The sequence below is a fragment of the Schistocerca gregaria genome, chromosome 5, assembly GCF_023897955.1.
Source record: "Schistocerca gregaria isolate iqSchGreg1 chromosome 5, iqSchGreg1.2, whole genome shotgun sequence".
Classification (NCBI taxonomy): Eukaryota; Metazoa; Arthropoda; class Insecta; order Orthoptera; family Acrididae; genus Schistocerca; species Schistocerca gregaria.
Genome location: NC_064924.1, coordinates 574,734,856 through 574,757,624, shown reverse-complemented (window position 1 = coordinate 574,757,624; position 22,769 = coordinate 574,734,856). Strand labels below are relative to the sequence as shown.

Genomic DNA, 22,769 nt, shown 5'->3' with positions numbered 1-22,769 from the left:
GGCGTCGCTCCACTGCAGTGTCACACATGGTGAATAAATAGGAAAACAGTAGAACGTCTGTGTAGGGCCATGTTTTTACCTACTGTGCCAGCTGCCTGAATGTGTATAAGCATCTGTGGCATCACTCCTTCGCAGCCAAATTGCCACACTAGCTGTGTATCTCTAACAAAGTTGATGTATGTCCTCACCTCGGTGACGGTTAAAACGGTTTCGCCCCCGGATGGGCTCGAACCACCAACCTTTCGGTTAACAGCCGAACGCGCTAGACGATTGCGCCACGGAGGCGTCGACTTTGGCTCACTTGTGCTCTCTATATCAACGCAATTCGTACACATTCTGCAGGAATCTCGCAGAATTGTAGCATCTGCTTATGCCTCTTCACATAGATAACGTGCATGCACACTGTAGCGACGCTCATAAACGAATGACATTACACTACAAAATGCATACAAACCACTATTCTGCCTATGCATTCAGAAAACCTCCTAGGCCAGTAGAATACTTGTCATAGGTTGTAGAACATCCCTTTCATTCAGTGTACTGCCATGTGATAGATATTGCTCGAGGTAGCTCCGCACGTTGCAGGAAAGTTAAGAATATGGATGCCTTCTGTGAGGTTCGAACTCACGACTCCTGGTTTACGAGACCAGTGCTCTACCACTGAGCTAAGAAGGCGGCAGCTTTGAATTTGCGAGCTATCCCCGAATTCTCACGTCATCACACTGAATCTTGCAGCCCTCTACCAGATAATTGATTTGGCGCACTACTGCTGCTGGGAGTGTCCACATTGCCGTTCTCCAAATCTCTCGACTGTTTCGCCCTTACGATCGGAGACGACCGTCAGGCCACGTAAAGTTTGCGGTCTGCAATTTCTTGTCCTTGTGCACAGCTTGTGGGATAACGTGGCTCGACTGCGAAATGCGCCTTTCGGCTCCACTCTCTGGCTACAGTTTGCTGTTGTTCACAGTGGTACTGGCGTTGCCCATGGGGCTTCATGTAAGGCGACTGCACGTCGCTCGGCCAGCAGCGGCCTACTGCAGACCGACACTTAAGAGACACAAAATACAAATCGATATCGAGAGACAGGCCCTGTCAAATGGCACTCGCGACGTATACGCTGAAATTGAATATAAATGAAACGGCCAGCAGCGGCTTACTGCAGACCGACACTTAAGAGACACAAAATACAAATCGACATCGAGAGACAGGCCCTGTCAAATGGCACTCGCGACGTATACGCTGAAATTGAATGTAAATAAAACGTCTTATGTAGTGGGCGTCGCTCCATTGCAGTGTCACTTATGGTGAATAAATAGGAAAACAGTAGAACGTCTGTGTAGGGCACTATTTTTACCTACAGTGCCAGCTGCCTGAATGTGTATAAGCATCTGTGGCATCACTCCTTCGCAGCCAAATTGCCACACTAGCTGTGTATTTCTAACAAAGTTGATGTATGTCCTCACCTCGGTGACGGTTAAAATGATTTCGCCCCCGGGTGGGCTCGAACCACGAACCTTTCGGTTAACAGCGGAACGCGCTAGCCGATTGCGCCACGGAGGCGTCGTCTTTGGCTCACTTGTGCTCTCTATATCAACGAAATTCGTACACATTCTGCAGGAATCTCACAGAATGGTAGCATCTGCTTACGCCTCTTCACATGGATAACGTGCATGCACACTGTAGCGACGCTCATAAACGAATGACATTATACTACAAAATGCATACAAACCACTCTTCTTCCTATGCATTCAGAAAACCTCCTAGGTCAGTAGAATACTTGTCATAAGTTGTAGAACATCCCTTTCATTCAGTTTACTGCCATGTGACAGATATTGTTCGAGGTAGCTCCGCACGTTGCAGGAAAATTAAAAAAGTAGATGCCTTCTGTGAGGTTCGAACTCACGACTCCTGGTATACGAGACCAGTGCTCTACCACTGAGCTAAGAATTCGGCAGCCTTGAATTTGCGAGCTATCTTCGAATTCTCACTTCATCACACTGAATCTTGCAGCCCTCGACAAGATAATTGATTTGGCGCAATGCTGCTGCTGGGAGTGTCCACATTGCCGTTCTCCAAATCTCTCGACTGTTTCGCCCTTACGATCGGAGACGACCGTCAGGCCACGTAAAGTTTGCGGTCTGCAATTTCTTGTCCTTGTGCACAGCTTGTGGGATAACGTGGCTCGACTGCGAAATGCGCCTTTCGGCTCCACTCTCTGGCTACAGTTTGCTGTTGTTCACAGTGGTACTGGCGTTGCCCATGGGGCTTCATGTAAGGCGACTGCACGTCGCTCGGCCAGCAGCGGCCTACTGCAGACCGACACTTAAGAGACACAAAATACAAATCGATATCGAGAGACAGGCCCTGTCAAATGGCACTCGCGACGTATACGCTGAAATTGAATATAAATGAAACGGCCAGCAGCGGCTTACTGCAGACCGACACTTAAGAGACACAAAATACAAATCGACATCGAGAGACAGGCCCTGTCAAATGGCACTCGCGACGTATACGCTGAAATTGAATGTAAATAAAACGTCTTTTGTAGTGGGCGTCGCTCCACTGCAGTGTCACACATGGTGAATAAATAGGAAATCAGTAGAACGTCTGTGTAGGGCCATGTTTTTACCTACAGTGCCACCTGCCTGAATGTGTATAAGCATCTGTGGCATCACACCTTCGCAGCCAAATTGCCACATTAGCTGTGTATCTCTAACAAAGTTGATGTATGCCCTCACCTCGGTGACGGTTAAAACGATTTCGCCCCCGGGTGGGCTCGAACCACCAACCTTTCGGTTAACAGCCGAACGCGCTAGCCGATTGCGCCACGGAGGCGTCGACTTTGGCTCACTTTTGCTCTCTATATCAACGAAACTCGTACACATTCTGCAGGAATCTCGCAGAATGGTAGCATCTGCTTATGCCTCTTCACATTGATAACGTGCATGCACACTGTAGCGACGCTCATAAACGAATGACATTATACTACAAAATGCATACAAACCACTGTTCTGCCTATGCATTCAGAAAACCTCCTAGGCCAGTAGAATACTTGTCTTAGGTTGTAGAACATCCCTTTCATTCAGTGTACTGCCATGTGACAGATATTGTTCGAGGTAGCTCCGCACGTTGCAGGAAAATTAAAAAAATAGATGCCTTCTGTGAGGTTCGAACTCACGACTCCTGGTTTACGAGACCAGTGCTCTACCACTGAGCTAAGAAGGCGGCAGCCTTGAATTTGCGAGCTATCTTCGAATTCTCACTTCATCACACTGAATCTTGCAGCCCTCGACCAGATAATTGATTTGGCGCACTGCTGCTGCTGCTGTCCACATTGCCGTTCTCCAAATCTCTCGACTGTTTCGCCCTTACGATCGGAGACGACCGTCAGGCCACCAAAAGTTTGCGGTCTGCAATTTCTTGTCCTAGTGCACAGCTTGTGGGATAACGTGGCTCGACTGCGAAATGCACCTTTCGGCTCCACTCTCTGGCTACAGTTTGCTGTTGTTCACAGTGGTACTGGCGTTGCCCATGGGGCTTCATGTAAGGCGACTGCACGTCGCTCGGCCAGCAACGGCCTACTGCAGACCGACAATTAAGAGACACAAAATACAAATCGATATCGAGAGACAGGCCCTGTCAAATGGCACTCGCGACGTATACGCTGAAATTGAATGTAAATAAAACGTCTTTTGTAGTGGGCGTCGCTCCACTGCAGTGTCACACATGGTGAATAAATAGGATAACAGTAGAACGTCTGTGTAGGGCCATGTTTTTACCTACTGTGCCACCTGCCTGAATGTGTTTAAGCATCTGTGGCATCACACCTTCGCAGCCAAATTGCCACACTAGCTGTGTATTTCTAACAAAGTTGATGTATGCCCTCACCTCGGTGACGGTTAAAACGATTTCGCCCCCGGGTGGGCTCGAACCACCAACCTTTCGGTTAACAGCCGAACGCGCTGGCCGATTGCGCCACGGAGGCGTCGACTTTGGCTTACTTTTGTTCTCTATATCAACGAAATTCGTACACATTCTGCAGGAATCTCGCAGAATGGTAGCATCTGCTTATGCCTCTTCACATGGATAACGTGCATGCACACTGTAGCGACGCTCATAAACGAATGACATTATACTACAAAATGCATACAAACCACTGTTCTGCCTATGCATTCAGAAAACCTCCTAGGCCAGTAGAATACTTGTCTTAGGTTGTAGAACATCCCTTTCATTCAGTGTACTGCCATGTGACAGATATTGTTCGAGGTAGCTCCGCACGTTGCAGGAAAATTAAAAAAATTGATGCCTTCTGTGAGGTTCGAACTCACGACTCCTGGTTTACGAGACCAGTGCTCTACCACTGAGCTATGAAGGCGGCAGCCTTGAATTTGCGAGCTATCTTCGAATTCTCACTTCATCACACTGAATCTTGCAGCCCTCGACCAGATAATTGATTTGGCGCACTGCTGCTGCTGGGAGTGTCCACATTGCCGTTCTCCAAATCTCTCGACTGTTTCGCCCTTACGATCGGAGACGACCGTCAGGCCACGTAAAGTTTGCGGTCTGCAATTTCTTGTCCTAGTGCACAGCTTGTGGGATAACGTGGCTCGACTGCGAAATGCACCTTTCGGCTCCACTCTCTGGCTACAGTTTGCTGTTGTTCACAGTGGTACTGGCGTTGCCCATGGGGCTTCATGTAAGGCGACTGCACGCCGCTCGGCCAGCAGCGGCCTACTGCAGACCGACAATTAAGAGACACAAAATACAAATCGATATCGAGAGACAGGCCCTGTCAAATGGCACTCGCGACGTATACGCTGAAATTGAATATAAATAAAACGGCCAGCAGCGGCTTACTGCAGACCGACACTTAAGAGACACAAAATACAAATCGACATCGAGAGACAGGCCCTGTCAAATGGCACTCGCGACCTATACGCTGAAATTGAATGTAAATAAAACTTCTTTTGTAGTGGGCGTCGCTCCATTGCAGTGTCACACATGGTGAATAAATAGAAAAACAGTAGAACGTCTGTGTAGGGCCATGTTTTTACCTACAGTGCCACCTGCCTGAATGTGTATAAGCATCTGTGGCATCACACCTTCGCAGCCAAATTGCCACACTAGCTGTGTATCTCTAACAAAGTTGATGTGTGCCCTCACCTCGGTGACGGTTAAAATGATTTCGCCCCCAGGTGGGCTCGAACCACCAACCTTTCGGTTAACAGCCGAACGCGCTAGCCGATTGCGCCACGGAGGCGTGGACTTTGGCTCACTTTTGCTCTCTATATCAACGAAATTCGTACACATTCTGCAGGAATCTCGCAGAATGGTAGCATATGCTTATGCCTCTTCACATGGATAACGTGCATGCACACTGTAGCGACGCTCATAAACGAATGACATTATACTACAAAATGCATACAAACCACTGTTCTGCCCATGCATTCAGAAAACCTCCTAGGCCAGTAGAATACTTGTCTTAGGTTGTAGAACATCCCTTTCATTCAGTGTACTGCCATGTGACAGATATTGCTCGAGGTAGCTCCGCACGTTGCAGGAAAATTAAAAAAGTTGATGCCTTTTGTGAGGTTCGAACTCACGACTCCTGGTTAACGAGACCAGTGCTCTACCACTGAGCTATGAAGGCGGCAGCCTTGAACTTGCGAGCTATCTTCGAATTCTCACTTCATCACACTGAATCTTGCAGCCCTCAACCAGGTATTTGATTTGGCGCACTGCTGCTGCTGGGAGTGTCCACATTGCCGTTCTCCAAATCTCTCGACTGTTTCGCCCTCACGATCGGAGACGACCGTTAGGCCACGTAAAGTTTGCGGTCTGCAATTTCTTGTCCTTGTGCACAGCTTGTGGGATAACGTGGCTCGACTGCGAAATGCACCTTTCAGCTCCACTCTCTGGCTACAGTTTGCTGTTGTTCACAGTGGTACTGGCGTTGCCCATGGGGCTTCATGTAAGGCGACTGCACGATACTCGGCCAGCAGCGGCCTACTGCAGACCGACAATTAAGAGACACAAAATACAAATCGATATCGAGAGACAGGCTCTGTCAAATGGCACTCGCGACGTATACGCTGAACTTGAATGTAAATAAAACGTCTTTTGTAGTGGGCGTCGCTCTACTGCAGTGTCACACATGGTGAATAAATAGGAAAACAGTAGGACGTCTGTGTAGGGCCATGTTTTTACCTACAGTGCCACCTGCCTGAATGTGTATAAGCATCTGTGGCATCACTCCTTCGCAGCCAAATTGCCACACTAGCTGTATATCTCTAACAAAGTTGATGTATGTCCTCACCTCGGTGACGGTTAAAAAGATTTCACCCCCGGGTGGGCTCGAACCAGCAACCTTTCGGTTAACAGCCGAACGCGCAAGCCGAGTGCGCCACGGAGGCGTCGACTTTGTCACACTTGTGCAATATATATCAACGCAATTCGTACACATTCTGCAGGAATCTCGCAGAATGGTAGCATCTGCTTATGCCTCTTCACATGGATAACGTGCATGCACACTGTAGCGACGCTCATAAACGAATGACATTATACTACAAAATGCATACAAACCACTGTACTGCCTATGCATTCAGAAAACCTCCTAGGCCAGTAGAATACTTGTCATAGGTTGTAGAACATCCCTTTCATTCAGTGTACTGCCATGTGATAGATATTGCTCGAGGTAGCTCCGCACGTTGCAGGAATATTAAAAAGAATGGATGCCTTTTGTGAGGTTCGAACTCACGACTCTTGGTTTACGAGACCAGTGCTCTACGACTGAGCTAAGAAGGCGGCAGCTTTGAATTTGCGAGCTATCCACGAATTCTCACTTCATCACACTGAATCTTGCAGCCCTCTACCAGATAATTGATTTGGCGCACTACTGCTGCTGGGAGTGTCCACATTGCCGTTCTCCAAATCTCTCGACTGTTTCGCCCTTACGATCGGCGACGACCGTCAGGCCACCAAAAGTTTGCGGTCTGCAATTTCTTGTCCTAGTGCACAGCTTGTGGGATAACGTGGCTCGACTGCGATATGCGCCTTTCAGCTCCACTCTCTGGCTACAGTTTGCTGTTGTTCACAGTGGCACTGGCGTTGCCCATGGGGCTACATGTAAGGCGACTGCACGTCGCTCGGCCAACAGCGGCCTACTGCAGACCGACACTTAAGAGACACAAAATACAAATCGACATCGAGAGACAGGCCCTGTCATATGGCACTCGCGACGTATACGCTGAAATTGAATGTAAATCAAACGTCTTTTGTAGTGGGCGTCGCTCCACTGCAGTGTCACACATGGTGAATAAATAGGAAAACAGTAGAACGTCTGTGTAGGGCCATGTTTTTACCTACTGTGCCACCTGCCTGAATGTGTATAAGCATCTGTGGCATCACTCCTTCGCAGCCAAATTACCTCACTAGCTGTGTATCTCTAACAAAGTTGATGTATGTCCTCACCTCGGTGACGGTTAAAACGATTTCGCCCCCGGGTGGGCTCGAACCACCAACCTCTTGGTTAACAGCCGAACGCGCTAGCCGATTGCGCCACGGAGGCGTCGACTTTATCACACTTGTGCAATATATATCAACGCAATTCGTACACATTCTGCAGGAATCTCGCAGAATGGTAGCATCTGCTTATGCCTCTTCACATGGATAACGTGCATGCACACTGTAGCGACGCTCATAAACGAATGACATTATACTACAAAATGCATACAAACCACTGTACTGCCTATGCATTCAGAAAACCTCCTAGGCCAGTAGAATACTTGTCATAGGTTGTAGAACATCCCTTTCATTCAGTGTACTGCCATGTGATAGATATTGCTCGAGGTAGCTCCGCCCGTTGCAGGAATGTTAAAAAAATGGATGCCTTTTGTGAGGTTCGAACTTACGATTCCTGGTTTACGAGACCAGTGCTCTACGACTGAGCTAAGAAGGCGGCAGCTTCGAATTTGCGAGCTATCCCCGAAGTCTTACTTCATCACACTGAATCTTGCAGCACTCGACCAGACAGTTGATTTGGCGCACTGCTGCTGCTGGGAGTGTCCACATTGCCGTTCTCCAAATCTCTCGACTGTTTCGCCCTTACGATCGGCGGCGACCGTAAGGCCACCAAAAGTTTGCGGTCTGCAATTTCTTGTCCTAGTGCACAGCTTGTGGGATAACGTGGCTCGACTGCGAAATGCGCCTTTCGGCTCCACTCTCTGGCTACAGTTTGCTGTTGTTCACAGTGGCACTGGCGTTGCCCATGGGGCTTCATGTAAGGCTACTGCACGTCGCTCGGCCAACAGCGTCCTACTGCAGACCGACACTTAAGAGACACAAAATACAAATCGACATCGACATACAGGCCCTGTCATATGGCACTCGCGACGTATACGCTGAAATTGAATGTAAATTAAACGTCTTTTGTAGTGGGCGTCGCTCCACTGCAGTGTCACACATGGTGAATAAATAGGAAAACAGTAGAACGTCTGTGTAGGGCCATGTTTTTACCTACTGTGCCACCTGCCTGAATGTGTATAAGAATCTGTCGCATCACTCCTTCGCTGCCAAATTGCCACACTAGCTGTGTATCTCTAACAAAGTTGATGTATGTCCTCACCTCGGTGACGGTTAAAACTATTTCGCCCCCGGGTGGCCTCGAACCACCAACCTTTCGGTTAACAGCCGAAAGAGCTAGCCGATTGCGCCACTGAGGCGTCGACTTTGGCTGACTTGTGCAATCTATATCAACGCAATTCGTACACATTCTGCAGGAATCTCGCAGAATGGTAGCATCTGCTTATGCCTCTTCACATGGATAACGTGCATGCACACTGTAGCGACGCTCATAAACGAATGACATTATACTACAAAATGCATACAAACCACTGTTCTGCCTATGCATTCAGAAAACCTCCTAGGCCAGTAGAATACTTGTCATAGGTTGTAGAACATCCCTTTCATTCAGTGTACTGCCATGTGATAGATATTGCTCGAGGTAGCTCCGCCCGTTGCAGGAATGTTAAAAAAAATGGATGCCTTTTGTGAGGTTCGAACTTACGACTCCTGGTTTACGAGACCAGTGCTCTACGACTGAGCTAAGTGGGCGGCAGCTTTGAATTTGCGAGCTATCCACGAATTCTCACTTCATCACACTGAATCTTGCAGCCCTCTACCAGATAATTGATTTGGCGCACTGCTGCTGCTGGGAGGGTCCACATTGCCGTTCTCCAAATCTCTCGACTGTTTCGCCCTTACGATCGGCGACGACCGTCAGGCCACCAAAAGTTTGCGGTCTGCAATTTCTTGTCCTAGTGCACAGCTTGTGGGATAACGTGGCTCGACTGCGAAATGCGCCTTTCGGCTCCACTCTCTGTCTACAGTTTGCTGTTGTTCACAGTGGCACTGGCGTTGCCCATGGGGCTTCATGTAAGGCGACTGCACGTCGCTCGGCCAACAGCGGCCTACTGCAGACCGACACTTAAGAGACACAAAATACAAATCGACATCGAGAGACAGGTCCTGTCATATGGCACTCGCGACGTATACGCTGAAATTGAATGTAAATTAAACGTCTTTTGTAGTGGGCGTCGCTCCACTGCAGTGTCACACATGGTGAATAAATAGGAAAACAGTAGAACATCTGTGTAGGGCAATGTTTTTACCTACTGTGCCACCTGCCTGAATGTGTATAAGCATCTGTGGCATCACTCCTTCGCAGCCAAATTGCCACACTAGCTGTGTATCTCTAACAAAGTTGATGTATGTCCTCACCTCGGTGACGATTAAAACGATTTGGCCCCCGGGTGGGCTCGAACCACCAACCTTTCGGTTAACAGCCGAACGCGCTAACCGATTGCGACACGGAGGCGTCGACTTTCTCACCTGTGCAATCTATATCAACGCAATTCGTACACATTCTGCAGGAATCTCGCAGAATGGTAGCATCTGCTTATGCCTCTTCACATGGATAACGTGCATGCACACTGTAGCGACGCTCATAAACGAATGACATTATACTACAAAATGCATACAAACCACTGTTCTGCCTATGCATTCAGAAAACCTCCTAGGCCAGTAGAATATTTGTCATAGGTTGTAGAACATCCCTTTCATTCAGTGTACTGCCATGTGATAGATATTGCTCGAGGTAGCTCCGCGCGTTGCTGGAATGTTAAAAAAATGGATGCCTTTTGTGAGGTTCGAACTCACGATTCCTGGTTTACGAGACCACTGCTCTACGACTGAGCTAAGAAGGCGGCAGCTTTGAATTTGCGAGCTATCCACGAATTCTCACTTCATCACACTGAATCTTGCAGCCCTCGACCAGACAGTTGATTTGGCGCACTGCTGCTGCTGGGAGGGTCCACATTGCCGTTCTCCAAATCTCTCGACTGTTTCGCCCTTACGATCGGCGACGACCGTCAGGCCACCAAAAGTTTGCGGTCTGCAATTTCTTGTCCTAGTGCACAGCTTGTGGGATAACGTGGCTCGACTGCGAAATGCGCCTTTCGGCTCCACTCTCTGGCTACAGTTTGCTGTTGTTCACAGTGGCACTGGCGTTGCCCATGGGGCTTCATGTAAGGCGACTGCACGTCGCTCGGCCAACAGCGGCCTACTGCAGACCGACACTTAAGAGACACAAAATACAAATCGACATCGAGAGACAGGCCCTGTCATATGGCACTCGCGACGTATACTCTCAAATTGAATGTAAATAAAACGTCTTTTGTAGTGGGCGTCGCTCCACTGCAGTGTCACACATGGTGAATAAATAGGAAAACAGTAGAACGTCTGTGTAGGGCAATGTTTTTACCTACTGTGCCACCTGCCTGAATGTGTATAAGCATCTGTGGCATCACACCTTCGCAGCCAAATTGCCACACTAGCTGTGTATCTCTAACAAAGTTGATGTATGTCCTCACCTCGTTGACGGTTAAAACGATTTCGCTCCCGGTAGGGCTCCAACCACCAACCTTTCGGTTAACAGCCGAACGCGCTAGCCGATTGCGCCACAGAGGCGTCGAATTTGGCTCACTTTTGCAATTTATATCAACGCAATTCGTACACATTCTGCAGGAATCTCGCAGAATGGTAGCATCTGCTTATGCCTCTTCACATGGATAACGTGCATGCACACTGTAGCGACGCTCATAAACGAATGACATTATACTACAAAATGCATACAAACCACTGTACTGCCTATGCATTCAGAAAGCCTCCTAGGCCAGTAGAATACTTGTCATAGGTTGTAGAACATCCCTTTCATTCAGTGTACTGCCATGTGATAGATATTGCTCGAGGTAGCTCCGCACGTTGCAGGAAAGTTAAAAAAATGGAAGCCTTCTGTGAGGTTCGAACTCACGACTCCTGGTTACGAGACCAGTGCTCTGACACTGAGCTAAGAAGGCGGCAGCTTTGAATTTGCGAGCTATGTTCGAATTCTCACTTCATCACACTGAATCTTGCAGCCCTCGACCAGATAATTGATTTGGCGCACTGCTGCTGCTGGGAGTGTCCACATTGCCGTTCTCCAAATCTCTCGACTGTTTCGCCCTTACGATCGGCGACGACCGTCAGGCCACCAAAAGTTTGCGGTCTGCAATTTCTTGTCCTAGTGCACAGCTTGTGGGATAACGTGGCTCGACTGCGAAATGCGCCTTTCGGCTCCACTCTCTGGCTACAGTTTGCTGTTGTTCACAGTGGCACTGGCGTTGCCCATGGGGCTTCATGTAAGGCGACTGCACGTGGCTCGGCCAACAGCGGCCTACTGCAGACCAACACTTAAGAGACACAAAATACAAATCGACATCGAGAGACAGGCCCTGTCATATGGCACTCGCGACGTATACGCTGAAATTGAATGTAAATAAAACGTCTTTTGTAGTGGACGTCGCTCCACTGCAGTGTCACACATGGTGAATAAATAGGAAAACAGTAGAACGTCTGTGTAGGGCCATGTTTTTACCTACTGTGCCACCTGCCTGAATGTGTATAAGCATCTGTGGCATCACTCCTTCGCAGCCAAATTGCCACACTAGCTGTGTATCTCTAACAAAGTTGATGTATGTCCTCACCTCGTTGACGGTTAAAACGATTTCGCTCCCGGTAGGGCTCCAACCACCAACCTTTCGGTTAACAGCCGAACGCGCTAGCCGATTGCGCCACGGAGACGTCGAATTTGGCTCACTTGTGCAATCTATATCAACGCAATTCGTACACATTCTGCAGGAATCTCGCAGAATCGTAGCATCTGCTTATGCCTCTTCACATGGATAACGTGCATGCACACTGTAGCGACGCTCATAAACGAATGACATTATACTACAAAATGCATACAAACCACTGTACTGCCTATGCATTCAGAAAACCTCCTAGGCCAGTAGAATACTTGTCATAGGTTGTAGAACATCCCTTTCATTCAGTGTACTGCCATGTGATAGATATTGCTCGAGGTAGCTCCGCACGTTGCAGGAAAGTTAAAAAAATGGAAGCCTTCTGTGAGGTTCGAACTCACGACTCCTGTTTACGAGACCAGTGCTCTAACACTGAGCTAAGAAGGCGGCAGCTTTGAATTTGCGAGCTATGCTCGAATTCTCACTTCATCACACTGAATCTTGCAGCCCTCGACCAGATAATTGATTTGGCGCACTGCTGCTGCTGGGAATGTCCACATTGCCGTTCTCCAAATCTCTCGACTGTTTCGCCCTTACGATCGGCGACGACCGTCAGGCCACCAAAAGTTTGCGGTCTGCAATTTCTTGTCCTAGTGCACAGCTTGTGGGATAACGTGGCTCGACTGCGAAATGCGCCTTTCGGCTCCACTCTCTGGCTACAGTTTGCTGTTGTTCACAGTGGCACTGGCGTTGCCCATGGGGCTTCATGTAAGGCGACTGCACGTGGCTCGGCCAACAGCGGCCTACTGCAGACCGACACTTAAGAGACACAAAATACAAATCGACATCGAGAGACAGGCCCTGTCATATGGCACTCGCGACGTATACGCTGAAATTGAATGTAAATAAAACGTCTTTTGTAGTGGGCGTCGCTCCACTGCAGTGTCACACATGGTGAATAAATAGGAAAACAGTAGAACGTCTGTGTAGGGCCATGTTTTTACCTACTGTGCCACCTGCCTGAATGTGTATAATCATCTGTGGCATCACTCCTTCGCAGCCAAATTGCCACACTAGCTGTGTATCTCTAACAAAATTGATGTATGTCCTCACCTCGGCAAGGGTTAAAACGATTTCGCCCCCTGGTGGGCTCGAACCACCAACCTTTCGGTTAACAGACGATCGCGCTAGCCGATTGCGCCACGGAGGCGTCGACTTGGGCTCACTTGTGCAATCTATATCAACGCAATTCGTACACATTCTGCAGGAATCTCGCAGAATGGTAGCATCTGCTTATGCCTCTTCACATGGATAACGTGCATGCACACTGTAGCGACGCTCATAAACGAATGACATTATACTACAAAATGCATACAAACCACTGTTCTGCCTATGCATTCAGAAAACCTCCTAGGCCAGTAGAATATTTGTCATAGGTTGTAGAACATCCCTTTCATTCAGTGTACTGCCATGTGATAGATATTGCTCGAGGTAGCTCCGCGCGTTGCTGGAATGTTAAAAAAATGGATGCCTTTTGTGAGGTTCGAACTCACGATTCCTGGTTTACGAGACCACTGCTCTACGACTGAGCTAAGAAGGCGGCAGCTTAGAATTTGCGAGCTATCCACGAATTCTCACTTCATCACACTGAATCTTGCAGCCCTCGACCAGACAGTTGATTTGGCGCACTGCTGCTGCTGGGAGGGTCCACATTGCCGTTCTCCAAATCTCTCGACTGTTTCGCCCTTACGATCGGCGACGACCGTCAGGCCACCAAAAGTTTGTGGTCTGCAAATTCTTGTCCTAGTGCACAGCTTGTGGGATAACGTGGCTCGACTGCGAAATGCGCCTTTCGGCTCCACTCTCTGGCTACAGTTTGCTGTTGTTCACAGTGGCACTGGCGTTGCCCATGGGGCTTCATGTAAGGCGACTGCACGTCGCTCGGCCAACAGCGGCCTACTGCAGACCGACACTTAAGAGACACAAAATACAAATCGACATCGAGAGACAGGCCCTGTCATATGGCACTCGCGACGTATACGCTGAAATTGAATGTAAATAAAACGTCTTTTGTAGTGGGCGTCGCTCCACTGCAGTGTCACACATGGTGAATAAATAGGAAAACAGTAGAACGTCTGTGTAGGGCCATGTTTTTACCTACTGTGCCACCTGCCTGAATGTGTATAAGCATCTGTGGCATCACTCCTTCGCAGCCAAATTGCCACACTAGCTGTGTATCTCTAACAAAGTTGATGTATGTCCTCACCTCGTTGACGGTTAAAACGATTTCGCTCCCGGTAGGGCTCCAACCACCAACCTTTCGGTTAACAGCCGAACGCGCTAGCCGATTGCGCCACGGAGACGTCGAATTTGGCTCACTTGTGCAATCTATATCAACGCAATTCGTACACATTCTGCAGGAATCTCGCAGAATCGTAGCATCTGCTTATGCCTCTTCACATGGATAACGTGCATGCACACTGTAGCGACGCTCATAAACGAATGACATTATACTACAAAATGCATACAAACCACTGTACTGCCTATGCATTCAGAAAACCTCCTAGGCCAGTAGAATACTTGTCATAGGTTGTAGAACATCCCTTTCATTCAGTGTACTGCCATGTGATAGATATTGCTCGAGGTAGCTCCGCACGTTGCAGGAAAGTTAAAAAAATGGAAGCCTTCTGTGAGGTTCGAACTCACGACTCCTGTTTACGAGACCAGTGCTCTAACACTGAGCTAAGAAGGCGGCAGCTTTGAATTTGCGAGCTATGCTCGAATTCTCACTTCATCACACTGAATCTTGCAGCCCTCGACCAGATAATTGATTTGGCGCACTGCTGCTGCTGGGAATGTCCACATTGCCGTTCTCCAAATCTCTCGACTGTTTCGCCCTTACGATCGGCGACGACCGTCAGGCCACCAAAAGTTTGCGGTCTGCAATTTCTTGTCCTAGTGCACAGCTTGTGGGATAACGTGGCTCGACTGCGAAATGCGCCTTTCGGCTCCACTCTCTGGCTACAGTTTGCTGTTGTTCACAGTGGCACTGGCGTTGCCCATGGGGCTTCATGTAAGGCGACTGCACGTGGCTCGGCCAACAGCGGCCTACTGCAGACCGACACTTAAGAGACACAAAATACAAATCGACATCGAGAGACAGGCCCTGTCATATGGCACTCGCGACGTATACGCTGAAATTGAATGTAAATAAAACGTCTTTTGTAGTGGGCGTCGCTCCACTGCAGTGTCACACATGGTGAATAAATAGGAAAACAGTAGAACGTCTGTGTAGGGCCATGTTTTTACCTACTGTGCCACCTGCCTGAATGTGTATAAGCATCTGTGGCATCACTCCTTCGCAGCCAAATTGCCACACTAGCTGTGTATCTCTAACAAAATTGATGTATGTCCTCACCTCGGCAAGGGTTAAAACGATTTCGCCCCCTGGTGGGCTCGAACCACCAACCTTTCGGTTAACAGCCGAACGCGCTAGCCGATTGCGCCACGGAGGCGTCGACTTGGGCTCACTAGTGCAATCTATATCAACGCAATTCGTACACATTCTGCAGGAATCTCGCAGAATGGTAGCATCTGCTTATGCCTCTTCACATGGATAACGTGCATGCACACTGTAGCGACGCTCGTAAACGAATGACATTATACTACAAAATGCATACAAACCACTGTTCTGCCTATGCATTCAGAAAACCTCCTAGGCCAGTAGAATATTTGTCATAGGTTGTAGAACATCCCTTTCATTCAGTGTACTGCCATGTGATAGATATTGCTCGAGGTAGCTCCGCGCGTTGCTGGAATGTTAAAAAAATGGATGCCTTTTGTGAGGTTCGAACTCACGATTCCTGGTTTACGAGACCACTGCTCTACGACTGAGCTAAGAAGGCGGCAGCTTAGAATTTGCGAGCTATCCACGAATTCTCACTTCATCACACTGAATCTTGCAGCCCTCGACCAGACAGTTGATTTGGCGCACTGCTGCTGCTGGGAGGGTCCACATTGCCGTTCTCCAAATCTCTCGACTGTTTCGCCCTTACGATCGGCGACGACCGTCAGGCCACCAAAAGTTTGTGGTCTGCAAATTCTTGTCCTAGTGCACAGCTTGCGGGATAACGTGGCTCGACTGCGAAATGCGCCTTTCGGCTCCACTCTCTGGCTACAGTTTGCTGTTGTTCACAGTGGCACTGGCGTTGCCCATGGGGCTTCATGTAAGGCGACTGCACGTCGCTCGGCCAACAGCGGCCTACTGCAGACCGACACTTAAGAGACACAAAATACAAATCGACATCGAGAGACAGGCCCTGTCATATGGCACTCGCGACGTATACGCTGAAATTGAATGTAAATAAAACGTCTTTTGTAGTGGGCGTCGCTCCACTGCAGTGTCACACATGGTGAATAAATAGGAAAACAGTAGAACGTCTGTGTAGGGCCATGTTTTTACCTACTGTGCCACCTGCCTGAATGTGTATAAGCATCTGTGGCATCACTCCTTCGCAGCCAAATTGCCACACTAGCTGTGTATCTCTAACAAAGTTGATGTATGTCCTCACCTCGTTGACGGTTAAAACGATTTCGCTCCCGGTAGGGCTCCAACCACCAACCTTTCGGTTAACAGCCGAACGCGCTAGCCGATTGCGCCACGGAGACGTCGAATTTGGCTCACTTGTGCAATCTATATCAACGCAATTCGTACACATTCTGCAGGAATCTCGCAGAATCGTAGCATCTGCTTATGCCTCTTCACATGGATAACGTGCATGCACACTGTAGCGACGCTCATAAACGAATGACATTATACTACAAAATGCATACAAACCACTGTACTGCCTATGCATTCAGAAAACCTCCTAGGCCAGTAGAATACTTGTCATAGGTTGTAGAACATCCCTTTCATTCAGTGTACTGCCATGTGATAGATATTGCTCGAGGTAGCTCCGCACGTTGCAGGAAAGTTAAAAAAATGGAAGCCTTCTGTGAGGTTCGAACTCACGACTCCTGTTTACGAGACCAGTGCTCTAACACTGAGCTAAGAAGGCGGCAGCTTTGAATTTGCGAGCTATGCTCGAATTCTCACTTCATCACACTGAATCTTGCAGCCCTCGACCAGATAATTGATTTGGCGCACTGCTGCTGCTGGGAATGTCCACATTGCCGTTCTCCAAATCTCTCGACTGTTTCGCCCTTACGATCGGCGACGACCGTCAGGCCACCAAAAGTTTGCGGTCTGCAATTTCTTGTCCTAGTGCACAGCTTGTGGGATAACGTGGCTCGACTGCGAAATGCGCCTTTCGGCTCCACTCTCTGGCTACAGTTTGCTGTTGTTCACAGTGGCACTGGCGTTGCCCATGGGGCTTCATGTAAGGCGACTGCACGTGGCTCGGCCAACAGCGGCCTACTGCAGACCGACACTTAAGAGACACAAAATACAAATCGACATCGAGAGACAGGCCCTGTCATATGGCACTCGCGACGTATACGCTGAAATTGAATGTAAATAAAACGTCTTTTGTAGTGGGCGTCGCTCCACTGCAGTGTCACACATGGTGAATAAATAGGAAAACAGTAGAACGTCTGTGTAGGGCCATGTTTTTACCTACTGTGCCACCTGCCTGAATGTGTATAAGCATCTGTGGCATCACTCCTTCGCAGCCAAATTGCCACACTAGCTGTGTATCTCTAACAAAATTGATGTATGTCCTCACCTCGGCAAGGGTTAAAACGATTTCGCCCCCTGGTGGGCTCGAACCACCAACCTTTCGGTTAACAGCCGAACGCGCTAGCCGATTGCGCCACGGAGGCGTCGACTTGGGCTCACTAGTGCAATCTATATCAACGCAATTCGTACACATTCTGCAGGAATCTCGCAGAATGGTAGCATCTGCTTATGCCTCTTCACATGGATAACGTGCATGCACACTGTAGCGACGCTCGTAAACGAATGACATTATACTACAAAATGCATACAAACCACTGTTCTGCCTATGCATTCAGAAAACCTCCTAGGCCAGTAGAATATTTGTCATAGGTTGTAGAACATCCCTTTCATTCAGTGTACTGCCATGTGATAGATATTGCTCGAGGTAGCTCCGCGCGTTGCTGGAATGTTAAAAAAATGGATGCCTTTTGTGAGGTTCGAACTCACGATTCCTGGTTTACGAGACCACTGCTCTACGACTGAGCTAAGAAGGCGGCAGCTTAGAATTTGCGAGCTATCCACGAATTCTCACTTCATCACACTGAATCTTGCAGCCCTCGACCAGACAGTTGATTTGGCGCACTGCTGCTGCTGGGAGGGTCCACATTGCCGTTCTCCAAATCTCTCGACTGTTTCGCCCTTACGATCGGCGACGACCGTCAGGCCACCAAAAGTTTGTGGTCTGCAAATTCTTGTCCTAGTGCACAGCTTGCGGGATAACGTGGCTCGACTGCGAAATGCGCCTTTCGGCTCCACTCTCTGGCTACAGTTTGCTGTTGTTCACAGTGGCACTGGCGTTGCCCATGGGGCTTCATGTAAGGCGACTGCACGTCGCTCGGCCAACAGCGGCCTACTGCAGACCGACACTTAAGAGACACAAAATACAAATCGACATCGAGAGACAGGCCCTGTCATATGGCACTCGCGACGTATACGCTGAAATTGAATGTAAATAAAACGTCTTTTGTAGTGGGCGTCGCTCCACTGCAGTGTCACACATGGTGAATAAATAGGAAAACAGTAGAACGTCTGTGTAGGGCAATGTTTTTACCTACTGTGCCAAATGCCTGAATGTGTATAAGCATCTGTGGCATCACTCCTTCGCAGCCAAATTGCCACACTAGCTGTGTATCTCTAACAAAGTTGATGTATGTCCTCACCTCGGTGACGGTCAAAAGGTTTTCGCTTCAGTGTGAGTCCGAACCACCAACCTTTCGGTTAACAGCCGAACGCGCTAGCCGATTGCGCCACGGAGGCGTCGAATTTGGCTCACTTTTGCAATTTATATCAACGCAATTCGTACACATTCTGCAGGAATCTCGCAGAATGGTAGCATCTGCTTATGCCTCTTCACATGGATAACGTGCATGCACACTGTAGCGACGCTCATAAACGAATGACATTATACTACAAAATGCATACAAACCACTGTACTGCCTAAGCATTCAGAAAACCTCCTAGGCCAGTAGAATACTTGTCATAGGTTGTAGAACATCCCTTTCATTCAGTGTACTGCCATGTGATAGATATTGCTCGAGGTAGCTCCGCACGTTGCAGGAAAGTTAAAAAAATGGAAGCCTTCTGTGAGGTTCGAACTCACGACTCCTGGTTACGAGACCAGTGCTCTAACACTGAGCTAAGAAGGCGGCAGCTTTGAATTTGCGAGCTATGCTCGAATTCTCACTTCATCACACTGAATCTTGCAGCCCTCGACCAGATAATTGATTTGGCGCACTGCTGCTGCTGGGAATGTCCACATTGCCGTTCTCCAAATCTCTCGACTGTTTCGCCCTTACGATCGGCGACGACCGTCAGGCCACCAAAAGTTTGCGGTCTGCAATTTCTTGTCCTAGTGCACAGCTTGTGGGATAACGTGGCTCGACTGCGAAATGCGCCTTTCGGCTCCACTCTCTGGCTACAGTTTGCTGTTGTTCACAGTAGCACTGGCGTTGCCCATGGGGCTTCATGTAAGGCGACAGAACGTCGCTCGGCCAACATCGGCCTACTGCAGACCGACACTTAAGAGACACAAAATACAAATCGACATCGAGAGACAGGTCCTGTCATATGGCACTCGCGACGTATACGCTGAAATTGAATGTAAATAAAACGTCTTTTGTAGTGGGCGTCGCTCCACTGCAGTGTCACACATGGTGAATAAATAGGAAAACAGTAGAACGTCTGTGTAGGGCCATGTTTTTACCTACTGTGCCACCTGCCTGAATGTGTATAAGCATCTGTGGCATCACTCCTTCGCAGCCAAATTGCCACACTAGCTGTGTATCTCTAACAAAGTTGATGTATGTCCTCACCTCGTTGACGGTTAAAACGATTTCGCTCCCGGTAGGGCTCCAACCACCAACCTTTCGGTTAACAGCCGAACGCGCTAGCCGATTGCGCCACGGAGACGTCGAATTTGGCTCACTTGTGCAATCTATATCAACGCAATTCGTACACATTCTGCAGGAATCTCGCAGAATCGTAGCATCTGCTTATGCCTCTTCACATGGATAACGTGCATGCACACTGTAGCGACGCTCATAAACGAATGACATTATACTACAAAATGCATACAAACCACTGTACTGCCTATGCATTCAGAAAACCTCCTAGGCCAGTAGAATACTTGTCATAGGTTGTAGAACATCCCTTTCATTCAGTGTACTGCCATGTGATAGATATTGCTCGAGGTAGCTCCGCACGTTGCAGGAAAGTTAAAAAAATGGAAGCCTTCTGTGAGGTTCGAACTCACGACTCCTGTTTACGAGACCAGTGCTCTAACACTGAGCTAAGAAGGCGGCAGCTTTGAATTTGCGAGCTATGCTCGAATTCTCACTTCATCACACTGAATCTTGCAGCCCTCGACCAGATAATTGATTTGGCGCACTGCTGCTGCTGGGAATGTCCACATTGCCGTTCTCCAAATCTCTCGACTGTTTCGCCCTTACGATCGGCGACGACCGTCAGGCCACCAAAAGTTTGCGGTCTGCAATTTCTTGTCCTAGTGCACAGCTTGTGGGATAACGTGGCTCGACTGCGAAATGCGCCTTTCGGCTCCACTCTCTGGCTACAGTTTGCTGTTGTTCACAGTGGCACTGGCGTTGCCCATGGGGCTTCATGTAAGGCGACTGCACGTGGCTCGGCCAACAGCGGCCTACTGCAGACCGACACTTAAGAGACACAAAATACAAATCGACATCGAGAGACAGGCCCTGTCATATGGCACTCGCGACGTATACGCTGAAATTAAATGTAAATAAAACGTCTTTTGTAGTGGGCGTCGCTCCACTGCAGTGTCACACATGGTGAATAAATAGGAAAACAGTAGAACGTCTGTGTAGGGCCATGTTTTTACCTACTGTGCCACCTGCCTGAATGTGTATAATCATCTGTGGCATCACTCCTTCGCAGCCAAATTGCCACACTAGCTGTGTATCTCTAACAAAATTGATGTATGTCCTCACCTCGGCAAGGGTTAAAACGATTTCGCCCCCTGGTGGGCTCGAACCACCAACCTTTCGGTTAACAGCCGAACGCGCTAGCCGATTGCGCCACGGAGGCGTCGACTTGGGCTCACTAGTGCAATCTATATCAACGCAATTCGTACACATTCTGCAGGAATCTCGCAGAATGGTAGCATCTGCTTATGCCTCTTCACATGGATAACGTGCATGCACACTGTAGCGACGCTCATAAACGAATGACATTATACTACAAAATGCATACAAACCACTGTTCTGCCTATGCATTCAGAAAACCTCCTAGGCCAGTAGAATATTTGTCATAGGTTGTAGAACATCCCTTTCATTCAGTGTACTGCCATGTGATAGATATTGCTCGAGGTAGCTCCGCGCGTTGCTGGAATGTTAAAAAAATGGATGCCTTTTGTGAGGTTCGAACTCACGATTCCTGGTTTACGAGACCACTGCTCTACGACTGAGCTAAGAAGGCGGCAGCTTAGAATTTGCGAGCTATCCACGAATTCTCACTTCATCACACTGAATCTTGCAGCCCTCGACCAGACAGTTGATTTGGCGCACTGCTGCTGCTGGGAGGGTCCACATTGCCGTTCTCCAAATCTCTCGACTGTTTCGCCCTTACGATCGGCGACGACCGTCAGGCCACCAAAAGTTTGTGGTCTGCAAATTCTTGTCCTAGTGCACAGCTTGCGGGATAACGTGGCTCGACTGCGAAATGCGCCTTTCGGCTCCACTCTCTGGCTACAGTTTGCTGTTGTTCACAGTGGCACTGGCGTTGCCCATGGGGCTTCATGTAAGGCGACTGCACGTCGCTCGGCCAACAGCGGCCTACTGCAGACCGACACTTAAGAGACACAAAATACAAATCGACATCGAGAGACAGGCCCTGTCATATGGCACTCGCGACGTATACGCTGAAATTGAATGTAAATAAAACGTCTTTTGTAGTGGGCGTCGCTCCACTGCAGTGTCACACATGGTGAATAAATAGGAAAACAGTAGAACGTCTGTGTAGGGCAATGTTTTTACCTACTGTGCCAAATGCCTGAATGTGTATAAGCATCTGTGGCATCACTCCTTCGCAGCCAAATTGCCACACTAGCTGTGTATCTCTAACAAAGTTGATGTATGTCCTCACCTCGGTGACGGTCAAAAGGTTTTCGCTTCAGTGTGAGTCCGAACCACCAACCTTTCGGTTAACAGCCGAACGCGCTAGCCGATTGCGCCACGGAGGCGTCGAATTTGGCTCACTTTTGCAATTTATATCAACGCAATTCGTACACATTCTGCAGGAATCTCGCAGAATGGTAGCATCTGCTTATGCCTCTTCACATGGATAACGTGCATGCACACTGTAGCGACGCTCATAAACGAATGACATTATACTACAAAATGCATACAAACCACTGTACTGCCTAAGCATTCAGAAAACCTCCTAGGCCAGTAGAATACTTG

The 22,769-nt window shown here is 48.6% G+C and overlaps 21 non-coding genes across 21 annotated transcripts; all 21 read right to left on the bottom strand.

Moving 5' to 3' along the window:
- Positions 1–211: 211 nt before the first annotated feature.
- Trnan-guu (transfer RNA asparagine (anticodon GUU)) lies at positions 212–285 on the bottom strand. The gene has a single exon. It is a non-coding gene; the product is annotated as a tRNA-Asn (tRNA).
- A 318-nt stretch (positions 286–603) lies between these two features.
- On the bottom strand, positions 604–675 carry Trnat-cgu (transfer RNA threonine (anticodon CGU)). Its single transcript has one exon. It is a non-coding gene; the product is annotated as a tRNA-Thr (tRNA).
- Positions 676–1,486: 811 nt separating this feature from the next.
- On the bottom strand, positions 1,487–1,560 carry Trnan-guu (transfer RNA asparagine (anticodon GUU)). The gene has a single exon. It is a non-coding gene; the product is annotated as a tRNA-Asn (tRNA).
- Positions 1,561–1,878: 318 nt separating this feature from the next.
- Positions 1,879–1,953, bottom strand: Trnat-cgu (transfer RNA threonine (anticodon CGU)). Its single transcript has one exon. It is a non-coding gene; the product is annotated as a tRNA-Thr (tRNA).
- Positions 1,954–2,761: 808 nt separating this feature from the next.
- On the bottom strand, positions 2,762–2,835 carry Trnan-guu (transfer RNA asparagine (anticodon GUU)). Its single transcript has one exon. It is a non-coding gene; the product is annotated as a tRNA-Asn (tRNA).
- Positions 2,836–3,153: 318 nt separating this feature from the next.
- On the bottom strand, positions 3,154–3,225 carry Trnat-cgu (transfer RNA threonine (anticodon CGU)). Its single transcript has one exon. It is a non-coding gene; the product is annotated as a tRNA-Thr (tRNA).
- A 686-nt stretch (positions 3,226–3,911) lies between these two features.
- Positions 3,912–3,985, bottom strand: Trnan-guu (transfer RNA asparagine (anticodon GUU)). The gene has a single exon. It is a non-coding gene; the product is annotated as a tRNA-Asn (tRNA).
- A 318-nt stretch (positions 3,986–4,303) lies between these two features.
- On the bottom strand, positions 4,304–4,375 carry Trnat-cgu (transfer RNA threonine (anticodon CGU)). The gene has a single exon. It is a non-coding gene; the product is annotated as a tRNA-Thr (tRNA).
- Positions 4,376–5,186: 811 nt separating this feature from the next.
- Positions 5,187–5,260, bottom strand: Trnan-guu (transfer RNA asparagine (anticodon GUU)). Its single transcript has one exon. It is a non-coding gene; the product is annotated as a tRNA-Asn (tRNA).
- A 318-nt stretch (positions 5,261–5,578) lies between these two features.
- On the bottom strand, positions 5,579–5,650 carry Trnat-cgu (transfer RNA threonine (anticodon CGU)). Its single transcript has one exon. It is a non-coding gene; the product is annotated as a tRNA-Thr (tRNA).
- A 689-nt stretch (positions 5,651–6,339) lies between these two features.
- Positions 6,340–6,413, bottom strand: Trnan-guu (transfer RNA asparagine (anticodon GUU)). The gene has a single exon. It is a non-coding gene; the product is annotated as a tRNA-Asn (tRNA).
- Positions 6,414–6,732: 319 nt separating this feature from the next.
- On the bottom strand, positions 6,733–6,804 carry Trnat-cgu (transfer RNA threonine (anticodon CGU)). Its single transcript has one exon. It is a non-coding gene; the product is annotated as a tRNA-Thr (tRNA).
- Positions 6,805–7,493: 689 nt separating this feature from the next.
- Positions 7,494–7,567, bottom strand: Trnan-guu (transfer RNA asparagine (anticodon GUU)). The gene has a single exon. It is a non-coding gene; the product is annotated as a tRNA-Asn (tRNA).
- A 2,233-nt stretch (positions 7,568–9,800) lies between these two features.
- Positions 9,801–9,874, bottom strand: Trnan-guu (transfer RNA asparagine (anticodon GUU)). The gene has a single exon. It is a non-coding gene; the product is annotated as a tRNA-Asn (tRNA).
- Positions 9,875–12,495: 2,621 nt separating this feature from the next.
- Positions 12,496–12,566, bottom strand: Trnat-cgu (transfer RNA threonine (anticodon CGU)). Its single transcript has one exon. It is a non-coding gene; the product is annotated as a tRNA-Thr (tRNA).
- Positions 12,567–14,800: 2,234 nt separating this feature from the next.
- On the bottom strand, positions 14,801–14,871 carry Trnat-cgu (transfer RNA threonine (anticodon CGU)). The gene has a single exon. It is a non-coding gene; the product is annotated as a tRNA-Thr (tRNA).
- Positions 14,872–15,560: 689 nt separating this feature from the next.
- On the bottom strand, positions 15,561–15,634 carry Trnan-guu (transfer RNA asparagine (anticodon GUU)). The gene has a single exon. It is a non-coding gene; the product is annotated as a tRNA-Asn (tRNA).
- A 1,471-nt stretch (positions 15,635–17,105) lies between these two features.
- Trnat-cgu (transfer RNA threonine (anticodon CGU)) lies at positions 17,106–17,176 on the bottom strand. Its single transcript has one exon. It is a non-coding gene; the product is annotated as a tRNA-Thr (tRNA).
- Positions 17,177–17,865: 689 nt separating this feature from the next.
- On the bottom strand, positions 17,866–17,939 carry Trnan-guu (transfer RNA asparagine (anticodon GUU)). Its single transcript has one exon. It is a non-coding gene; the product is annotated as a tRNA-Asn (tRNA).
- A 2,623-nt stretch (positions 17,940–20,562) lies between these two features.
- On the bottom strand, positions 20,563–20,633 carry Trnat-cgu (transfer RNA threonine (anticodon CGU)). The gene has a single exon. It is a non-coding gene; the product is annotated as a tRNA-Thr (tRNA).
- Positions 20,634–21,322: 689 nt separating this feature from the next.
- Trnan-guu (transfer RNA asparagine (anticodon GUU)) lies at positions 21,323–21,396 on the bottom strand. The gene has a single exon. It is a non-coding gene; the product is annotated as a tRNA-Asn (tRNA).
- Between the last annotated feature and the right edge of the window lie 1,373 nt (positions 21,397–22,769).